Below are 14884 nucleotides of genomic sequence, written 5' to 3' on the forward strand. Positions count from 1 at the left end.
AATATGAGCAGTGAACGAACGTGAAAGCGACCTGACAAAATTTACTTAGTTTAGATACCCATTAGAAATTTGCAAGAGCTCATTATATGAAAAACATATTTTTCCATATTGACAAACAAGCAATCTTAATAATCTATTCAGTTGCAGGTATTGTCTGTGTGATCAATAATAACTACTACAACTGTATCTGTAAATTACTGCAGCTGCAACGCCGTGTTCCTCGATTGAACATAGGTACCTTTTGATAATGAAGTTATATAAAACGGTAAATTGTTACAAGTACAGTAGTATGCATAACGATGCACCACATGTGTTTTAGATCGAGACACGTTGGTTACTATTAATAGCAGGATCGGCCCATTTTCCCTTATATGTGACACATTTACTGCGCATGCGGCCCAATTAGGCTGATCGGATTATAGGGCTTTAAAACAAGATGATTAACAAAAGGATTAAGGTGTCTCTTCGGAAGTAAATTTTCTGAACACATTAACGTTCGTCTGAATCGTGACTTGGAGGGCATACCCTGTATTGATAACCGCCAGTCGCATTGTGTGTTATCCTTAATAACGGACTTCGGCGTAATACTGATGATGACATAAATGCACAGCTGGAACGTTGAATTAAATAATATTTATCACTGTTTCTCTCCCAGTATTAATCAACAGTTAAACAAGGAAACAAGACAACTCGTTAATGGTTTAGGGAAAAACGGTACCAAGGAACAATGCAAGTGTCAACAGCTTGAGGTTCACTGGGACACGCCAACCTTGAATTTGTACAACAGACCAATGTATAAGGTATTTTGAAGGGTGGAGTGGGCACATCCCCTAGCATCTCCAAGCTATCTGAATCATTGCCGGTTTTATCTGTACCAATTGGCCGACTCTACAGATGGGCTGGGTTCACAGGTAAAGTCTACCTGCGCTGCACAGTACAGTGAAACCATGTTGTAGAACGCTTCCAACGCTGTGTGACAAGTTTGGGCATTTGTTGGTATTTTGCACATGATATAAACTTGTCAACCACAAATTTGAGACTTGACAGTTATAAATGCACCTAACATCCCTGTTTACTGCATATCAGTTACCAAGATGGGCCCTGACTGTAATACTTTTGGGGATAGATAATGACGCGGAATGGTCTAGTTTTGAAGTCAGGATCCCTAAGGGACTATCAGACTTTTTTTTACCAAGTACAGTCCTTCAAGCACACATCAATATGACTGCCATTGAAAGACCAAATGCCTGTACCACAGTTATCTTAACTCAGACAACACCCTCCCACGGACATTGTAAATGTTATGACACATGGTATAACACGAATAGGCCTAGGTGGACAAGACTTGATCCATTGTACATTTGTCACTAAATCGATGGTGACCATCGATATAGTTACATCAGTAATGTTACGAAGCCATTTCCAAATTGAAATATAAATGTTAACTCCAAAACAAACTACCAATGAAGAATAAATAAATTATATTCGGTTTATGGTAAAATAACAAGGGTCAAATAAGTGACAGAAGTGGCAGTGGCAGTGTTGGAAGTTGGCAGAAATACTGTGTTTACAGATAGATATTCAATCCGCATTTGGCAAGTGGAAAAGCTGCAAGTCAGATCGAAATATGCCTTGAATTACGTTCGCGTCGATCTGATATAATAGGTACAGCAAGCCGTCTACAAACTGTCATATCACAAAATCTCTTGATAGATCAAATCTGTTATGCGTGTCAACACCCAAGGAAGGTAATTCTAAATCTCGCTTATTCTAATAGTCCGGTCATTACAGCACTTGACTCTTGCCTCTCACACATTTCGTCTCTCACACATTTCATTACATCAAGACCAGCTTTCGTGTGAAGATCACGTATCACCCCGCATTCCCTGCCTAGGACCATCTCGGAAGCTTGGCCACTGTCGCCGCTGGGTGGATATATTATCATCACTGACGTTTGCTATCACCACTGTATTTTTGTATTTGATACTGGCCACTGCCATCATATTATATATTGCTATTGAATATTGGACAACTGCTCAATTGTATTCTGCCATTGTTATTGTTGTGCAGTAAATTGTGTTGATTTGTAAACCTAGTTAATGTTGTAATCGACACATAACAAGACAAATAAACACACACACATAAAAATACAGACACACGCACACACATATATACACACATAATAAACACAAAATAAAAAAAGCGACAAAACCCTTTCCATATCCAATAGAAATATTTGCATAAAGCAGAGTCGATTGTACGATTCCGACAATATCATGAGCACGTGTTAATGAATCACTTTCAAATAGTGATTATACCAGGTGTTTGCGAACAGGTGGGCGTTTCCTGCCCCTCAGGCGACACCCGTCACAAACACATGCACAGGGAAGTCAAATGTTCACCTGAAGAAACACATGTCTACCATAACACTTTATGGAAGCTTTACTGAGGCCTTGAAGGTTGCAAACCTAATCAGAGCAAGAGTCGTATGACGCTCTTTAAAATCCGGGTAGAAATGGCATGCGCGATAGTATCTCAAAAGTAAAATGTAAACACCAAAGGCTGAAGCTGCTGGAATTGCTCGGCATGAAGTGAAAGTTGACTATTGGAAAGTTGAAGTCATCCCTTTTGTCATACAGTCTTGTGGAGAGTGTGTTGTCACTCTGACACCCTCATACACAGATCTAAATGTGAAACAGATGAGACGGTGTCACTGGTCTCTTTTATTTCTAGTTCATTTGATGGGAATTGGCTTTTTGATTGTTATTGAACGAAATCGATATACCGGATGCTTAAGTTAAACTTCTTGGCCAACTTACCTTGTTTCTAAATTCACAAGAAGGGGTGCACAATTGGTGCCCATGGAGATGCCTTCTTCTTGCCTAAATGTCTTACCCCCAAATTGTACGTAGATGTTAACAATGTACCTCAGCATTTCACATTGTGTTTTCTCCGTAAATTTCAGATGGCATTTGCTTTCATTTTTCACCTGAACCTCTTAATACGTGTCTGCATCTGTGTTCACCACGTTTTGTAACAAAAGCCTCATCAAGAAATGAAGAAACCAATAAAAATAAGAACTATTAACTTTTGGCTTGACTCCAAAAGCTATTTTGTACTTAATTCAAAGGCTCCCTATAAATGAGTACAAAGAGATACATATTGCCGTGAAGATTCCGGGTTAGAATTGGTTTTCAGCAACTCCTGGTTGTCGTAAGGGGACTAACGGGATCGGGTGGTCAGACTCGAAATTGGTTGATGCATGTCATCGATCATAATTGCGTGAATCGATGCTCATGTTGTCAATCACTAGATTGTCTCGTCCAGACTTAATTACTTACAGATCGCCGTCATATAGCTGGAATATTGTTGAGTGCAGCGTTAAACAACAAACAAACAAAGAAACAATTACATACGTGTGTGCTGATGTGCTACTATTTGCAGAGTTGAAACTACTTTTGTTCACACAAACGAGTCTGACAAACACTCTCCAGTCTCCAAAAGGACACAGAACCTTATAACAGATAAACCTGATCACATCACTAACGTCATACATCCAAATCAAACAAGTCAGAAAAACAACTTAAGCATACGCTAATATCAACTGAGACCTTAACTGTTACGAATACCAGATGGTAAGGATAAATAGCTCAGTTGACGTAATCGTGCACGTGCTTCCTGAGGTTGCTGTCGATGGTTCAGACTAGAATGTTAGTAGTTGAAAAAAGCCCAGGGTGCCGTTGTACAAAACAACCTTTACTAAGGTTGAACTTAGTTACTAAGGTTAATCTTAAGGTAACCTTAACAAAACGTTACGCCCGTTGCACAAAACTACCTTTGGACAACCTTAACGTGAACAGGATACTCAGCGGCAACCTTAACTAAGGTTGAACTCTTTAGTGTGGGAGACTCAGTTATGTCCGTAGCTACGGCAGGCTCCTCACAGCGATAGCCCGTTCGCGGATCTCTCTATACTATCGCTGCCACCAGTCAAAACTATCCCACTGTGAATAGGTGGCCACAACCATGCTTGGAGTGGAACTCGCAACCGAATGACCGTTATGTTTACAAACAAGTGACGACTGTCGTGACGCCGAATACTCTTATCGCTGCTAAATTACTTTCTTCGTTTGTCAATTTGAATTTCTGTTTCATTAAAACTATCGTGTTATTGATATGGTAAGAATGTAAGGGAGAAGTTGGTTGATTTTCCGTTAGTCTGCAATCTCGAACCAATCTGATTATTAAAACAACAAAGTAAATTCATCTGGAAAACATGGTCAGTCGTAAACCTTTTCAAAATGAAATATCATGGCATTCCCAAAGACATAAACAAAAGTATGAACGTTACTACATTTGGGGTTCGAGGGCAAATTTCAAGATTCTTGTAATGGCCGCGCCCACACTGGTGGCAGCGATGTTACCGAGAGTGTAACGAAGGTGTCACGCGCTGGGAAGGAGCTTGTAGTTACGGCAGAGAGTTATCTCCCCTGCTCGCATCTGCAGACGACTAATATTGATACTTCAACATGACACAGTCGTCTACCAGTGCACAGAAACGGTGTCGGCAATCAAACTTTACATCAAGTGAACTGACACTCTTGGCCGAAGAAGTCAAGTGTCGCAACCATGTTTTATTTGGCTCATTTTCTGCAACAATCACCAATCAATCCACAATAAGGGAGTTTGAGTCGATAATGCGATATAATGTCCCAGTCTGTCAGTATCTCAAGCTGCATGGTGCGATCTCGGCAAACACGCTGTTACCTCAAACTTCTCTCAGTTTCCTTACACATCAACAAGAAAGTTGAAATTCAATGAAATATCAACCTTAGCCACGCTAAGGTTGGGTCTGACCAACCTTAAGTTTTCACCTTAACTAAGGCTACCTTAGCGTAAGGCAGTTTCATGCAACAGAGGGATCAACCTTAGTAAAGGCCTAAGGTTAAAACTTAAAGGGGAAGTGTACACGCAAAAATCACTTTCTTTCTTTTTCTAAACAAAACGCAATTTTAGAATTAGTTAGTATCTGTGTTTGAAAATATAAACTAATTTTTTTCACAGTGAAAGTAGGAAGCTCACAATAGTGTGAAAATGATATGCCGTTATGAGGCCTTCGTTTTTCGAGCTAAACAGGCATGAGTTATCCCCCTTAGATTATGACGTAATTGGTGCCAATTCAACTTGGTCCCTGTCTATTCTCAACGCAAAAGATATCAAGTACCAGTTTGCGGTAAAACAACATGGCCTACGACACACACCAGCGCAGTGGTGACTCAGCATAGCACTATGCTTGCTGGTATCTGAGACGCTAGAATCACACACCTGTACCTACACCACGTGAAGCGGCTCTAACAAAGCATGATGACGTCATAATGTTTATCAATTGGCACCAATGACGTCATATTGCAAGGGGCATAAGCCATGGTGTTTTTGTTATGGGAATAGAACACTTGATAAATGTGAAGAATATAAATCGTTTTAATGAAAAAAATATGTTAATTAATTGTGATATTTTTATATTTTTGTCTATGACAATACTAGTTTAACACTTTTAATGTGGAAAAAGTACAAGAAATATAGGTTTATTTCCGTGTGAACTTGCCCTTTAAGGATATAAGTTTACCTTAGTGCTAAGGTTGTTTTGTACAACGACACCCAGAACGCACAGGATATGATACGTATTAAAACATATCCCAATGGTACGAATTAAATGTATTACTATAACCTACATTTATAAATATTATAATCGGAAAAGAGATTTGCAGGGAGAAGCTGGAAACAAAAGCAATCAAAAGTGTTACTGAATATCAAATATGATGTTAATTCTTTTTAATTATAGGAAAATGAGCATTTGCAAAGGAAAAAGCAACTTTATTAGCCAAGGACAGTAATTAGGGATAATAGACGCAGTAAAAGTATGGTAACTGTCAGGAATGAGATGGACCGATCTTAGTAACGTTGTACCCATGTCATAGCTACATGATCAACAGTGTAAGTCAATATCTGGTGAAGGCAGGAGATGGATGTGTTGCCATTTCTGATGCAATGTGTATGTCAATTCATGGGAGGGTCTACCGGGGTGTGTGTGTCATGTTTATCAAAATGAGGCACAAGTTAACCTAATATGGTATCAAGGTACTTTTATCAATTTAATGTCCCCTAACTGTGCCCAAATCAGGTTTACAATTATCAGAGGAGCAACATCCCCCACATTGAGCCCCCAACATATGCCATCCTGGATGTTACGTTGATGATAAGTTTATCTGTTATGTTCCAGACATCCTACCGTAAGTATGGTGCATTAAAAACCGACTCTCGTCAGTGGATATGCCAGTGATGACAAAAGGCAGTGCAAGTTGTATTTGGACCCTGACGTCTCTGGCACTGGTCTTCCGTGGACGTCCTGACCTCAGCAATCCCTCACATGTCCAGTCAATGTGTGTTTTCTGATGAGTCAGTTGATTACAGTATGCTTAATGTTCAACAGGGTGGCAATAGCCCGACATGACATGCCAGTTTGGCGCATGACAATAATTTGCCATCTTTGATTTTCTGGGACAGAACCCTGAGGCATTTCAGTTACAAGAGAGATTTCCAAATTGGTAGAAATTTCATTCAAAATTAATAGCAGTAAAGACGCATGAACTTTCTGTCATCAAACATGAATTTCTCTTTAGAGACCCCTGAGGTATGTATACGGCTCGCATAAACTCACAAACAGGGTTGGGCAGTTAAGGTGCAGGTAGATGATGTGTCAACACACAGTGTACCATTTGAACATCTCTTCACTGAAAATGAACTCAAAATATGGTGATGCGATACTTTTGACGTGGTGTATACATGATTTGAGTGGAGTTTCCAGCTCAAGTATACAAGTATTGAGGGTAATTCGGATGAGTGACTTTCAGCAACAAGACGTTCATCAGGTTGCAGGCGTCATATCATTTATTGGACATCAAACGATGCTTAGAGAGAACAGTGTGTGTTTTCAAGAGTTGTGTGAATCACTTAGGTCAGCTATATTCACGACGACGACTCGCTTCCCGAAAAAGTGTCAAAATCCGAAATCCATCACGCCACGCACAAAAAAGATCTTTGCATGATGCACGTGCAGTGGAGGCTTTGCATTTTGTTATTACCTAGTGACCATGGATGGGTCACATTTCCTAAGTTTCAACATGGATCGTTTCTTAGAATAATCGAATATGATTTACGATATCCCATACTTTGTTTTGCCTGTGTGTTACATTGATATAGGTGTTGAGATTAAAAAGTTAGCAGACATGGGGGTAGGGGGATATAGCTGATAACATTGACATTACATACTAGTGGATGCTTTACAATTGACTGAATAAAAAGGCAATACAGGTACATGTTTGATTAAAGTTTGCGCGAACCCTTATAACAATACATTATACAAATAAATAAAGTAAGAAAAAGGTGTAAGTTTTACACCGAGATAAAAGCAACGACCTCAGATTTCTTGGTTGCCCACAGCCACTACACCGACCCCTGCCACTTCCTGGACACCTTCAAAAGTCGGGGCACCTGTCCGCCCCAGCTGACTGTCAACGGCCTCCCCTGCACCTGCCCCTTCAGCCCCGACAAGCTCCACCTGCCCTCGTCCAAGTTCACCGTCACTGGCATCAGTGATGCCTGGAAGTTTGCTTTGGAGGATGTAAGTGAAGTCTTTTAACCAAATGATGTGATTGATTTCACTAATATTTCACAAAAAGCGGTACTAGGAATGAGTTGTACAGGTAAAAAACGATCTTGGCATGATCGTTTTGACATAATTATTTAAAAATTCTACTTGTAAGGGTGTTCTTCAAGGACCAAAAACTGAAAGAAGTTAAAGAAAGCGAATAACCTTTTGGTGGTATTTCGTTTCTTCCATTTGACATCTCAGTTCCATGATTAAACAAAGGTTTCATAGATTCAAATAGTAACATTTTTCTATCCTCACGTTTATTCCAGAGAGAGTTCCATGTAAAAATCACCATGAACGACAAGCAAACTAACCAAATTCGTGGCTGTGTGGAGACCTATCTGACTATTGATGTGTTAATAGCAGGTCCAGAAATGAGTACAGTTAGATATATATACGTGTGTATTTGATAATTGAAAGTAAAGACAATAAATTACAAAATATGTGTTTCTGTCTGTCCATGTAGAAAAGTCCTTGACTAATGACAACTATTCCTTTATATTTACTTTAAAAAAGAAAAGAAAGACATTTTATACTAAGTCTCCAACGTGACTTTCATTGCTTTGGGACTGAGAACACCATGACAGTACAGCCTGGGTAGAACCTCTGACCAAATGTTTACTTTACCAATGCTAAAACTGATCCCAAACAAAGAATGTTGTTGACTCTGTGATTCAGCTAACCAATCCGCTGGTTTACCAAGTGTTACATGGCAGTGTATTTTATTGTTTAACAGTGATTGTATCTGTGTCGGTCAAGGTGGGGGTTGTAGAAACTCTATCTGTTAAAAGGTGTAGATCTAGACTTGCTTATTGGGAATGATTTGGCAGGGAGAAGATATTTGGCTGATTGTTTGTTTTGAGCCTAACTTTTCGGAAAGTACTGAAAATCTTGAAAAATAAATTTCGGGTATTTTTCCTTTGTGTGGTGTTACTCGTGCTATGGCTAAGTAAACAAAGTGACAAAACCCTTTCCATTTTCGATAGACAGCTCTGCTTATAAACCTCTAGTGACGTCACTCTATTGTCTCCCCAGGGTCTTCTTTTACCGACCAAACCTCTACTGGTAGTTTACCGGGCATTCCCAGGGTAAGCCCCGGGCATTCCTAGGGTAAGCCCCGGGCTTTCTGCAAGAAATCCCGGGAGATATTCTACTGAAAGCCTGGTTTTTGTCCCGAAAAATACCCTCTGTATTGAATTACCTTTCTGCATGAAAAAAAAACAACAGAACATGGCTCAACTATTTATTGATATTAGATGAAATTGAAATTGTGCGTCACAGTTCGATTTAGTTTGTCTTCAGGTCATTGGTCATCTGCTCTTTTTGGATCAGCTTCTTCACGTGATGGCGAGTTCATTTTTTTAAAAAAACTAAGTATGTCAGAGACCGTTGCCTTTTGGTTGTCAGAAGTTCTCTTGTAATTTCGAACGGCGTCGCTCCGATATCCTGAAACAAATTGTTCAGATTACTGAAAGTATTACACATACAGCATACAAATACACTTAAAAACTATTACAGATTCCAAAAACACCAATATTACCATATATATCATAAATAAAAAAAGAGCATCTTACTGGTTTGGAAAAAATATTTCTTTGATATGTTGGACTGCAGGACTAAAATGTTTATCAACCTACCGGTAATTTCGCAAATCATTTGTTCATCAACGTCACCTTGATACAATCGAGTGGCTGCCGTGGCTCTCAAGGAATGGTTTATCTTCATGCCCTCAATACCGAACGTCTTGCACAGTCTTTTGACGGTAACTTGTAAGGTTACTTCACGCTCGGAGAGTGGATCTCCTAAACGGAATTTAAAGTCATCACTTTCCTTGTCTTCTTCAGCACAGGATGCCGATTCTTTAAAAACTGACTGCGTCAGAAATATATCGTTGTCTGCGTCCATCCTCTTCAGTGGAATTCATTCGACTGGCTTGAACCACGTGCGCTCATTGTTTCAACGGGCCTGAAGCACGTGCGTCAAGTGCAGCGCGCGGATGTACTCCCCGCGTATTGCAGTTAAACTCTCAACAGTAAAAATCAATGAAGTCATGTTAATACCAATTAGTAAAATTATTTCTAATTCATATTATTTGATCGGTTCATAAGTGAGATCAAAAACTTGCCCTCGGTTTTGTTTGGGAAGTATGCCCTTGGCCTCGGGAAAGGGGGTCGGGCCTATCGGCCCTCCCCCCTTTCCCTCCTCCGCGGGCATACTTCCCAAACAAAACCTCGGGCGCGGTTTTGATCCTACACATAAAGCCGAGTCGATTCTACAATTCCGACTATATCATGAAAATGTATTTGAGAATCACTATCCAACAGTGTTCGCGAAACGGTGAGCGTATCCTGCCCCACCGGTAGCATCCGTCACAAACACAGGCAAAGTCAAGAAGTTCACCTGAGAAAACACGGGACCAAGTGGTACAAGTCAATATCAGGAATAGTATCGGACATAGGTCCAATAGGGAAATGTCCTCCACATGTCTACCATAAAACTTTTGAAAGCTTTTCTCAATGTTCGTCTGATAATGATTCCAATTGTGATTTGGTTGGCACTTTTATGGATCATTTTGATGACCTGTCTAAATTTTCGAGGGAGAGTACTCAAAATTCTGACAGTTTGGCTGTTGAGGAATCAGTTCTGGGTATGGAGCAGTTAGTTTAGTTATAGCGGGAAAACTCCTGCACCTACTCAGTGTGATGCCACTGTTTCTCCTTTGCATATTGCATCAGATTGTGATACTGATGTGAATTGTGACTTTGTCAAGTTTGATGACATTGCTGACTATGCTGGCCCTAAGCTAAACAATTCTGGAGTTTCGGCTAACTCTGGGTACTTAAGTCAAATTCTGAGCAAAAGGCTGAAGTGTCAGAGTTAATTGTTTGCTCACTTGTTCACGGATGTGCCTGACCATACAGATTTAGTGTGTCATGATGTAGATGTAGATGGCGCTGTGCCTGTGAAACAACATCCCTACCGGATGAATCCAATCAAGCTTGAAAGTAATTCAACTGAATACTGATCACAATCCACTGGCTTTCCTTCATAAAATGAAGGGGCGGTCGGGTAGCCTAGTGGTTAAAGCGTTCGCTCGTCAAGCCGAAGACCCGGGTTCGATTCCCGACATGGGTACAATGTGTGAAGCTCATTTCCGGTGTACCCCGCCATGATATTGCTGGAATATTGCTAAAAGCGGCGTAAAACTATACTCACTCACTCACTCATCAAATGGAGAACAAAAACCAACGCCTGTTGCGCCGGAGCCTGTCTTTGCAAGAATGTGATTTAGACAACAAGCATAGCAAAGGCAAAGACAACGTTATTGCGGATGCATTATCCTGAGTTGATTTAATGTGATCAGTTAAGAACCAAGGTGCATTATTAGGATACTTGGAGAAGGTATTCCTTGTAGCTGAATCATGATATAATTCCATGAAGGTCCATCCATCTCATGCCCCTCTTACCAAATCAGTGGATTCACAGTCCCAATTTCGTGAGATCTAGATGGATTCTTAGTTTAAGCAGTGCTTGTCTGTGTGCCCAATATAACCTACCATCCATGCATATAAATAAACGGTTCAACGTTGACAAAGGGAACATAGAAACAGACAGGTGTGTAACCTCGTGCCTGCAATTCGCTACACATGTCATGTAGCTTGTTACATAGCCATGATACACTGTGCACAGGTTATTTGGGGCCTATTGCTGGTAAGAAGAGTAAACGTTCGACCTCTGTCTCTCCCACTGCTGTATTGTGTCAACAGGAACACATATCCGCAGCTGTAGTTGCAGCACCAGTCCGATACGAGTGGGACTTATAGGGAGGGCCCATACCTAAACACTTGTTAGATTGTGATACCATTGCAGAATACGGATATCTTGTTCATACGTCAAAAGAAAAATTAGGCCTTGCAGCTAAATACTTGAACTTTCATGAGTGTCTGTCCCAGATGGAATTGGTTGGATGCTGAACCGAGTGAAGAGCATCACTGTGCTGGATGTTTGTTTTCACAGTTGGAGCCGATGTCGCGAAATGTGCACCTTTGTCGATATCACTGGCTTTGGTTGAACTGATTGCATGTGAGGACAAGACGTAGGAACTGACCGTGAAATGAGCTTCCATACTTTGATTGATCACCGTGTTCGCACATACATGAACTTGGACTTTCCTAGATATATGGAGTGTGCACATACGACATTTACAAGATTCCTCTTGCCCTGCACGGGTGGCCCAGTCGTCTAAGGCGCCGCGATTCGCTGCGCAGAGTTGCGTCCTTTGGGCACGCCAGAAACCTATGATTTTGGGTTCGAATCCCGGTTCGCCCCGATTATGTTTCTAGGTTTGCCAGCACCATACCCGTGCTCGTGGGTTTCACCGAAGTGGTAAACGTCTGAGACCTGCATCACTTTGGGATTTCCTCCCACATCAAGCTGACACGCCACAGTAAGCTGGAATACTGTTAAAAGCGGCATTAAAGCCAACTCACTCACTCACTCAGTCTTGCCCTCATAGGTTTGCTGGATTGTGTGCCTGACATAATCTGAATTATTCATCTTACACTCTGACGGACAGGAGCTTGATAAATGGTATTCATATACTGTAAACTACGTTTATAACGGACACGTTCATAGCGAACAGACGGATATAACGAACTGTTTTTTTTTAGTTCCGGCCATTTGCTTTATATATGCTGTATATAAGCTTATAACGAATTACAGTTATAAAGAATTAAAATTACTGGTCCCTTCGAGTTGGTTATAACCATAGTTTACTGTATTTAAATAGCCCATGGACAGCTGAAGGATGTCTTTGAATGTAAATACGAACATAAATCATAAAAGTTGATGTCCAGTCTGTTATCTGTTTCATTTCTTTAGGACTTTGGCTTTTTCTCAAGATGGACATCCTTGCTCATAAACACAGCTGGACATGTAGTAACACGCTCTCACTTGGAGCAGCCGAGAATACTCACAACTCAAGATTGATTTTTTTACCAGTGCGTATGTGTGCGCTTAATTCGTCATCAACACCATCCATGATAGCTGAAGGAGGCAAGCTGGTACTTGAGAGGTGTACATCAGAGGGGTCAGATATAAATGCAGTATTTATGTGTTGAAAATTATCAAGTGTGTTTCAATGACATAATGCCTTTCTATGTGTAAACTAAACAGATTGCAGTCAACATTTAGAAGAGTTTATGTAGATACTGTAAATCATGAAATGAATGCGGCAAGAACATATCAGTAAAAATGATAAGAAAGCTAGTCCTATGATTAATTACTTGATGAAGAGTACCGCTTGAGTTCGGGAAAACGCTGGAAACAATGTATTTATCTATTATTTTGCTCGTACTCACTTACCACTTCAATATATGGGATAATGTTATATCTCTTGAACTACTTTTAGAGACGCTTCATCTTGATGCCTTGAGAACAATATGTCGTGCAACACGTGGTGCAAGCCATAGTAAATTATGCAAAGAAACTGGTCTACAGAAGCCAAGAAACTATGTTTATATTACAAAATGATAGATCCGAATGAAATCCGGTCATAAAGTGCGTAAGTGGTAAGTGGTATACACAAAGAACATAACCCCCAAACTGTATTCAGTGTCACAGTACTGCAACAGTCTGAAGAGCACTGAAAACATCTTCCATCAACATCTTGTATGTCTAAGGTGTCATCCAAGATGGGAACCCAGGAACCTCAGCCTGCAAGGTCTCCACCATGAAATAACTCAGATGAAACAAAGTTTATATATGTTTGGTAACGGGTAATGAGGCGTAGGTTCATCATCAGGTTCCAGAGTCTGAACGTGCATCAATTCAATGTAAACACCCAACATTTTCTGCGCCTAAGACGTTTCGGAGTTATATCTTACAAATAAACTTATAAACAAATCTGAAACAACATTTACAACAACAATTTTATGTTTTCAACATACGATCCATGATCCTTAGGAAACAGGCGTAAAATATATCTGATTGGTGTACAAGTAAAGTCTGTTTGCCTACAGAGTACTGGCATTCTCGTCCACATGGATCCTACGAATTTTCTCAGGCTGTCTATCGAGGATTGTGGCATATGAAGGTCGCTGTGTGTGATGGGCTGGTTTGGTTTGCTCGAACGGGTCATCAACAGGGTAGCATCTGCGATCATTTATATGAAGTCTGTCAGCTGTAAGACTTGCCTTTAGACCTCGTCGTTTAGCTTCCTTTAAATCTCATCGTGTGTTCCCTGTTCATCATGTTACAGTATTATCCTTCTGTTGTCATTACTTAACCTATTCATGTTAATCTCTCTCATGTTTGCAATTGTTCTTACTGTTAATCCTCCAACTACTATATATATTCTGGACCCTGTTAATTAATTCCGTCGCCTTTAGGTGAATAAAGAGGTTGTTATCCATAAATTGTGCCTACTTTGAAATCGGTTTCAGATTGCAACTTTGGCTGTCAGCAGCATCCCTGGATTATGTCTGATTAGCGCTGTAAGACTTGACTGTAAGGAATCGGTAGCGGGAGCATAACATCCGACAACGACTTCTAGGTGTACGTCACTTTGCTGCCACGTCACTGAACTTCACGCCTGGCATGGTCACTCAAAAGTTCAGATTACAAGGATCGGCTGTTAGTCCACTTCGCAGATGAGTGCAGGTTTCATCTTGACAGCATCGAAGCAATAATGGCTGTCAGCGTGTTCATCGACGTAGGATGGAGCGTTAACCAGGCGTTCAACGTTCTGCATCCCGTAATGCGGGGAACCATCACTGCACATAACATGACCTCTCAGGTGGTGTTCGATAGAAATGTGAACATGTACACCGTACCGTGATTAACTTATCCGTTAACCCTCAAGCACCCCCCCCCCCCCCCTCCCCCCCCCACCGTTCCTTCAGATCCATGGACGTCACATCACTTTACATCAGTGTGGGATAAAATGCAGCGCCGGTTACTTCCAAGCCAACCAGGGAAGTTGGTCCAGCTACGTACGACAGGCCTCTGTGACGTTTACAGAGGACATATGTTGACACTACCATTATGATTTAATGTTTCACTGACATCAATATATTGTTTTGTTTCGATTTCGTTCTTTGTTTGTGTTGCTTTATTATTTCCCATGATAGTCAGTCATGTACAGGAATTTTTAAAAAGTATATCAGGCAACAT

This window comes from Haliotis rufescens, unplaced genomic scaffold (assembly GCF_023055435.1).
Source record: "Haliotis rufescens isolate VD_foot unplaced genomic scaffold, xgHalRufe1.0.p SCAF_26, whole genome shotgun sequence".
Taxonomy (NCBI): Eukaryota; Metazoa; Mollusca; class Gastropoda; order Lepetellida; family Haliotidae; genus Haliotis; species Haliotis rufescens.